The following is a 9,062-nucleotide window of genomic DNA, read 5'->3' on the forward strand; positions in this document are numbered from 1 at the left end:
AATAGTACTTTCAGGTTCCCAAGCTAGCCTTAGGTACCTTTTTTCTCTAGGTACTTTTAGTGGAGGTTTTTAAAGTCACTGCACTATCTTCCCAAGGCAATATTATTTTCCCCCAGCAAGACGTTATGGAACAGCTGCATTTTCTATCAAATAGTGATGCAGCGATTATTGTACAAAATGTCCTTATTCTGGCAATCCCTTTTACAGCCCTTTATGACCATTTTAAATAAAAAAGTCAGTCTTCTGTAACTCTAGAAATAAAGACACATTAACTCTAATTCAGATGGCATTCTTACCACTTAGAATATGGGTGGTTGAGTTCAATAAGTGGGATTCCAATGGCTAAAAGTGTATGCGATTCCACAGCATCAGTTATTTACAGTCATCTACTACAAATCTAGATTATAAACTGCTTGAGGGAGGAATTATGTCTTTCTCCTCTCCAAAATGCTTAGTACAATGCTTTGCACTCAGTAGGTGTTCAGTAAATTATTTTGATTGAGTAGGTTATATGGGGGAAGAGAATGCTTGAAAGTGATGGAGACCAATATAATTGTACTAACCCTTTACATTTTCTGACATTTTATTATTACACAAACAATAATCTGCTCATTAAAGTGTTACTGGAACACTTTAGTCATAAAGAGATTCAGATTCACAGTCTGTTGTTTAAATTTAAGCTTGAAGATTCATTAACTTCTGAATCATACCCTGATGGTTTAAAACTCTTGAGACGATAGATTTTGAAAACTATCTGCAAGCTCTTGGCTGTACTAAACAAAATGCAAATAGTTTCAATTCTTGCTTAAGTGAATCTGACAAGTTTACTGGCTACTCCAAACATTCCATAATTAGAACTCGCATGTCAGAACAATAGCATTTTTTTAGTAAATTTCGTCCAAAGCTGTGATGGATGACAAAGTGGTCAGTGTTTTTGTTGGTTCATCAACATTATAAATGTGGACAGTATACTTGGTGCCTGGTAACACGTGATTTGGAACTAAGGAATCATACATGCTAGTTCTTCCTGCCAATAGAAATCAAGCCAGAGAAATTTATAGGGTGAAAGAAAGAAGGGCCCTGACTATGTTTTTCCTACAATCTTTGGTGCAAAAAATGCACAAATTTAACAAGTACATGGACTTCTGGTAAGCAAGATGTCAATTTGCTAAGCATTATGTAATGTCTATGTTTTATACGGTACTGTCTGCCTTGGAGATGTCACTGAATATAACACTCCTTAAACGTTCAAATAAAAATGATAAATGTGCTGTTTATGTGATCTCAGTTTCACAATCTGAAAATGAATGGATGACATCTGTTTTATGGACTTGATTAATGAATAGAGTACTGTTTTGCATAACAGCTGCGACGGAGAGGAGTGTTAAATTGCTAAAGCTGTAAAGTAGTTCCCTTGTATAGAATCAGGGCTGCCTCCCACTTAGCTTGTACATATACATACAAAACATTTTTGTCTTTTAAATGCATCTATTGAGATTTCCTTGGGTCTTTTCCATTGTACCATCAATCTTTTTTCTGATATTTTAACATTTTCTTTGGAAAGTTCTCATTTTATTTTTGCCTTTTTGGAACCTTTCCTTGGTGTTTGAAAAATGTGGCTCCTAGGTTGCCACTTTAATTTGGGGAAAATGTTAAAGTTGTGAACCAAACTGTTAGCTGGATTGTCTCTTTGTCAGAGAGGTTTCCACTCATGGAATCTGAGAACAAGCTGTTTCACTGAAAATAACTTCACATTGAGCAAGTGCAATGAATAATGTGAGAAGCAGTGTGGCCTAAGAGTAGGGGCCTGGAAATCAGAAGACTGCATTTTAATTCTGTCTCTGTTGTTTGCCTGCTGTGTGACTTTGGGCAAGTCACTTAACTTCTCTGTGCCTCATTTTCTTCAATTGTAAGAAATGGGGATTTAATACCTGTTCTCCCTCATCTTAGAATGTGAGCCCCATGTGGAACAGGGACTCTGTCCGACCTGATTAACTTGTCTATCCCAGTGCTTGACACATGAAGTGCTTAACAAATATAATAATAACAACAATGGGTTCTCATGGCCTCTTTTCTGTGTAGTGTCTTCCCCAACCTTAAACATTCTTCCCCTGCCAACTTCATAGTGGTGGCATGGACAAGTGGGAGAGAATTGGCATAGGCCTTCAATTTCTGTGGTGCCACTTGCAACTTATTTCCTGGTTATCTGTGCAGGGAGAAGCCTTAGACCCTGGCCTCAGAAAACAGCAGGTAAATCAGCAACAACAGTGCATATTGCATTTCTTGGTACTAAGCACTGAAGTAGGTAGGCTCTGGCAACCACAGAAATTAACGGCTAGGCTCCTCCCCTTAAGGAACTGACCAGCCCAATGTGGGAGACAAGCAGATCCAAAATACAAACAAACACAAAAGGTAAAAGGGCATAGATACAAGTGATGTAAACGAATAGACAAATGAGCTGAACAGATAAACAATAGAGAAGCATTGTAGCCTAGTGGTTAAAGCATGGGCCCGGGAGTCAGAGGACCTGTTTTCTAATCCTGACTGTCACCTGTCTGCTGTATGATCATGGACAAATCACTTCTCTGTGCCTGGTGCCTCATCTATAAAGTGGGGATTAAGACTGAGCTCCAGTGTGGTAGGGAGTGTGTCCAACCAGATTATAATAATTATGATATTTAAGTGCTTACTATGTGCCAAGCACTGTTCTAAGTGCTGTACCCCAGGGTTTAGTACAGTGCGTGACACATAGCGAGAATTTAACAAACCTAAAAAAAGAATTGCAAATGTGATGACATGATCAGGAAGCTGAGGATGAATCAGATATGCTTCTTGGGGGAAGTGGCTTTTTAGGAGGGTTCTGAAGGTGTACAAGGATGTGTTTTGGCAGATTTTGGGGGTAGAGAGAGAGTCCCCTACAGATGGGAAAGGTGTGAGCAGCGAGGGATTAGAAAGTTGCGAACTAAGTGCATTTGGGAGTTTTAGCTTGGAAAGAGTGGAGAATGCGAGCTAGAGAAGATGGAGAAGGGGATGAGTGGGTAAGGGCACAGATGGTGGAGAGCCTGTTGTTTCTGCTAGCCATTGTATGGCCTTGGCAGGGAGAATCCTGGCAAGTGTTTATTGCAACAGGGTTATCTGTTGAACTACGGAACTGGAAGCAGAATTATGGGACCCCCAGGCCATCATTCGGATTGAAGGGTTGGGCAACATTTGCACCCATGTGATAGTCTGAAGAACATGATTGGAGTTTTCAGCAAATGACAACTTGCCATCTTCCTAAATGTGGAATAGACTTGGTTCTTTTACCTATCCTCATGGAGTCTTGATTCTGCTTACCAAACCTGTCTGTCACTTTGTGATATTCAGGTTCCATTTTAAAGTTGTTTTAGTTGCTATGCGAGAGCCAAAAGAGCCTGAGCTTCGGAGTCAGAGGTCATGGGTTTGACTCCCGGCTCTGCCACTTGTCAGCTGTGTGACTGTGGGCAAGTCACTTAACTTCTCTGTGCCTCAGTTCCCTCATCTGTAAAATGGGGATTAACTGTGAGCCTCACGTGGGACAACCTGATTAGCCTGTATCTACCCCAGCGCTTAGAACAGTGCTCTGCACATAGTAAGCGCTTAACAAATACCAACATTATTATTTAACCTTTTAAAGTTCATTTAGATAAATAGATTAGATACAATTAATACAATTAATGATCCTATTTAATTTAGAGTTAAATTGATCCTGAGCAGGTGGCTGTGAGTGATTCAGGAATGGTTTGGTAATTAAAATAGGCCAAAAGAAGTTAACACAATGAGGAAAAAAATTACCCTCCTCTGAGTTAAATGGAGATTGGAAGTGAACCTGCATGTTTTTATGGAGTTTCACATTTAGTATGAAAAATGTCTCTAATGCCTTAGGGAGGTGGTATTGAAGTGTAAGGAACCCAAGAATAATTTGATTCAACCAATTTGGAGGCTTTGGGGATGTCTACCCTGTCAAAGAAAATCAAGAGGTTTTAGGCAGCTCTTCTTTTGAAGCAACTAATTTATATCTAACCTTTGCTTAGACTCTTGGAGTCTTAAAAACGTTCTTTGACATGTATTTCAGACCTGCAATATTAAGAATGCTCCTTTCTAAAGCCCACTGCTGTTTTTAAGAATTTACATTCTTCTGCCCTAGTAGCCAAATGTCATCTTGATCAACTCTCAAACTCTAGGCAAGGCAGCATTAAGCCATTCTGGGTAAGCAACTATCATATTTATAAAGATTTCCATTAAAGGAGATGCCAAAAACTGCAATTGCTTGTTTTAGTGCTTCCCCGCCCTTAGAGTGGGTAAATCTATTCTAAGTATAACCCAACTGTTTCCTTGTTTTGTATTGTTGAATTCTACTCTCCCAAGCGTTTAATACAGTGCTCTGCACACATTAAATGCTCAAAGAAGATGATTGAAGGAATGAATGGTCATTTTGCCTTCAGTGAAGTTGGAGGACAGTGGGTCATGCATCTCTATATAATAATGACCCTTCAGTTGTTTGAAGACCATCATTTTTCTAATGTTCCTACTTGTTCGTCTCTTCCTGAAGTCTTTAAATCCACCCATGCCCCCACTGACCCTGCCCATTTCAAACAAAAAGTTAATTTTAGGAGGCTTAATTTGTCAAGTTAGTGGGATGCCCTTTAGCTGACTCCTGTAGAATGTTTACTTGTTCCTTCCTGCCACCTTTTCTCTCTTGTGTTGCCTAAATGACATGGGGAACACATCACTTATTCATTCCTCTTTTGCAACGCTTCACATAGGAGCTTTTAAAGTGTTTTGAATAGTTTGTGATTCTTTCTGCTTGGAACTTGTCATCTTAGTCCAGATGGCTTCATTCCCAGGCAGGCTTGTGTGGTGGAGTGGGAAAGCATGTTTGACATTTTTTTCACAATAGAGGTAGGTTCAGATGGGAATGCTCAGCTGTAGATGTGCGCAGAACTCTGCAGTGCGAATGGATGGATTCTTGCTCAACAAAATTTATAATGAGGGTGTAGATTTTGGGGGGCTTTACCCAGTTTAAACTGATCTCATTTGATTTCTACCCCCAGTTTTTAAACATTAGGGTTAAGCCCTCACCCCTTTAAAAGTTAATTTTTAATGAATGCTTTTGTTAAGCTTTTATTATTATTTTACTTACAACTGACAACCTAGCTCCTTGTGGGTGGGGAATGTGTTTATTGTTATATTGTACTCTCCCAAGGGCTTACTACAATACTCTGGACATAATATGCACTCAGTAAATACCACTGACTGACTAAATCCATCCTAATTAGCATTTGGCCTGTTTTTTTAATGATATTAAGCACTTACCATTTGCAAGGAACTGTACTAAGATCTGGGGTAGATACAGTCATATTGAGTCCAATTCAGGTCCCACATGGGGCTTAGTCTTAATCCCCATTTTACAGATCGAGTAACTGAGGCACAGAGAAGTTAAGTGACTGGCCCAAGGTCACACAGCAGACACATGGCCACATCAGGATTAGGACCCAAGTCCTCTGGCTCCCAGGCCCGTGCTCTTTCACTAGGCCACACTGCTTCTTTAGTTGGAGTTCATTTGTATGATGAATTGTCAACTAGCTCTTCTTGCTAATGCAGTCAATATACTTATCCGTTAGGTTTCAAGATTTCAAGGCCTGGCATATATCTCCTTCTTGTGTATGCTCCCACCTGCCTTGTGCAGTGCTCTACACATAGCAGGCACCCAATTCATTCATTCATTCAATTGTATTTATTGAGTGCTTACTGTGTGCAAAGCGCTGTGTACTCTGTGCACAGTAGGTGTTCAATACAATACTGATGGTGTGGATGATGGAAGGTTGACATCAAATGCTTTGGTTGCCCCCCACCCCCCGCCAGAGATTTCCTTCCTTTCCATTCCATAAAGTGTCTAGAGCTTCCTTAGGTACCTAGGATCTTTGCCAGTTTGTGTTTTGACACTATGTGTATTTATTCTTCTCCCGATAAGGGGCCCTCACCTCAAAACCAGGTTTTGGATATTGTTAAGTTTAGGATTGATCCTGGAGTCTGACACCAGGGCTTGAGTAAGTTAACATGGCTGAATGCCTGAAACCGATAACTGATTTTGATCTTTCGATTAGTCATTTGTGTCATTTTCAAAATCTGGAAATATACTGTTACTGAAGAAATATTTGTTATGCAGGTGTATGTGGATCATAAAAATGAAAGCGCAAATAAAACTCAAGTATTGGCTTTTTAATTAAACTCTCATTTTAACCTAAGGGGAAAAAACACCAAATAGATGAATCAAGGCTGAAACAAATTGGGAGTCGAGTTGCTTGCCATAGAAATAAACATTAGAGAACAGATTTTTTTTTTTTTTAAGGAAATGCGCCTAATACTCCCACTACCCCATCAGTCAGCCGTATTTATTGATAGTTCAGAGAAAGAACACTATAGCAGTGTTATATGGAATCCAGTAAGGTCCACGTGAAGAGAGATCTATCCTTATGGTAAGCAACAGCTTGTTTTTCAGAGTGGTGGCAGAAGGAAAAATTGAATATCTATAGCCTGGGATATCTGTTATCACTTCTCATCTACTGCTACACATCCCTGTATCCACTGCTGATTTTGACTTCTGAGGTTATTTCTGCCATGGCCTCCTTCAGTTGTCAGAGCAAGGTGGAATTAAGGTTGGTACCATTTAACTTCTCTATGCCTCAGTTACCTCAATTTTAAAATGGGATCAAGACTGTGAACCCCATGTGGGACAGGGACAGTGTCCCAGCCAATTTGCTTGTATTCCCCCAGAATGTTTAGTACAGTGCCTTGCAAAAGTAAGTGCTTAACAAATACCACAATTATTATTATTACAGGGAAGATGGGAATGTTGGTCACATCTGGGATGTTTCCTTCATGGTGTAATTTATTTATATTAATGTCTGCCTCCCCCCATCTATACTGTAAGCTTGTTGTGGGCAGGGAATGTGTCTGTTTATTGTTATATTCTAATCTCCCAAGGGCTTAGTACAGTGCTGTACACACAGTAAACACTCAATAAATATGATTGAATGAATGAATAGTAGCTGCTGCTTCTGGACTGTGAGCCTGTTGTTGGGTAGGGACTGTCTCTGTTGCCAAATTGTACTTTCCAAGAACTTAGTGCTCTGCACACAGTAAGCGCTCAATAAATACGATTGAATGAATGCTGCTGTCATGGCCCTAGGTTGCCCCTCCCCCTCTGCTGGCATTCAAGGCTGCTAACTTTGATTTGAACAGAACTGTTTCACATCCGCATTTTCAAGCTATTCAATGCATGATTAGTTTTGTGCAAATTCCTTTGAAGTTGTTGTAGCTTCATTCCAGCTCCCTGGTGTCTTCACCGAAAGAGGAGATATGGTGATTTTTCTCAGAGATGGCAGGTTTCTCAGGAAATGGATCATCTGTTTCACCCTGTATGTGCTCACCTCTGCCATTTCTCCAAGGGCAGAAGATTGGGCTCTGCAGTTTGTGATAGAGGGGCCCCACATTCACTGTTTCCTCTGACATTCTTGTCTGGGGGAAAGTGGTAATAATAATAATGATGATGGTATTTGTTAGCCCTTACTATGTGCCAAGCACTGTTCTAAGTGCTGGGGTAGATATGAGGTTCTCAGGTTGTCCCATGTGGGGCTCACAGTCTAAATGTCCATTTTACAGATGAAGTAACTGAGGCCCAGAGAAGTTAAGTGACTTGCCCAAAGTCACACAGCTGACAAGTGGCAGAGGCGGGATTAGAACCCACGATCTCTAACTCTCAAGTCTGTGCTCTTTCCACTAAGCTCTGCTGCTTCCCCTGTTTATGATGTGGTCTGTATATGATGTGTGGTTCCTTTCTTTTTGACCAGACCCCAGAATACAAATACCATTATTATTATTATTATAAACATTTTGCATTTCTGCCAATTTGTCCAGACAATAACATCTTTAATTGTCATTTGTCAAAATATAAGCTACAGCTAAAATGTATTCCCTGTTCCTGGAAGTCCCGCCTTCTTTGTTGCTCCAAGACCACTGTTTTCCCCATCTTCAAAGTCTTCCAGGAGGTATTCATTCAATCAGTCAGTCATATTTGAGTGCTTATTGTGTGCAGAGCACTGTACTAAGTGCTTGGGAGAGGGCATTATAACAGAGTTGGTAGACATCTTCCTTGCCAATTACGAGCTTACAGTCTAGATGGGGAGACAGACATTAATAACAAAATACATAAATTTTGGATGTGTTCTTAAGTACTGAGGGGGGATGAATGAAAGGTGCAAATCTAAATGCAAGGGCAATAGAGAAAGGAATGGAGAGAATGGAAAATTAGGGCTTAGTCGGGGAAGGCCTCTTAGAGGAGATATGCTTTCAATAAGGCTTTGAAGGTGGGGAAAGTGATCGTCTGTCATATAAAGAGGGAGGGAGTTCAAGGCCCGAGACAGGACTTGGGCAAGGTCAGCAGTGAGATAGATGAGATGGAGGTGTAGTGACTAGAGGTAGTGAGTAGTGATGGAGTTAGTAGGCTGGGATTAGAGGAGAGAAGTGTGAGGAAATCACACTGTAGTAGGAAATCAGAGAGATAGGGGGTGTGTGGTGGGAGCGAGAACAAGGTGATTGAGTGCTTTAAAGCCTGTGGTAAAGAGTTTCTGTTTAAAGTGGAGGAATTATCCTTGACTCCTCTCTCTCATTCAACCCATATATTCAGTCTCCACAACATCGCTAAAATCTGTCCTTTTCTCCCCATCCAAACCACTACTACGTTAATCCAAGCACTTATCCTATCCCATCTTGATCACTGTATCAGTTTCCTTGCTGATCTCCCTGCCCCCTGTCTCCTCCCACTCCAGCCTATATTTCATTCTGCTTTCAAGACCATTTTCCTACAAAAACATTCAATCCATATTTCTTCACTCCTCAAGAACCTCCAGTGGTTGCCCATTCACCTCTGCATCAAACAGAAACTCCTTACTATCGACTTTAAAGCACTCAATCACCTTGTCCCCTCCTACGTCACCTCACTACTCTCCTACAACCCAGCCCACACACGTCACTCCTCTAAT

The sequence above is a fragment of the Ornithorhynchus anatinus genome, chromosome 3 (genome assembly GCF_004115215.2).
Source record: "Ornithorhynchus anatinus isolate Pmale09 chromosome 3, mOrnAna1.pri.v4, whole genome shotgun sequence".
In the NCBI taxonomy this organism is placed as follows: Eukaryota; Metazoa; Chordata; class Mammalia; order Monotremata; family Ornithorhynchidae; genus Ornithorhynchus; species Ornithorhynchus anatinus.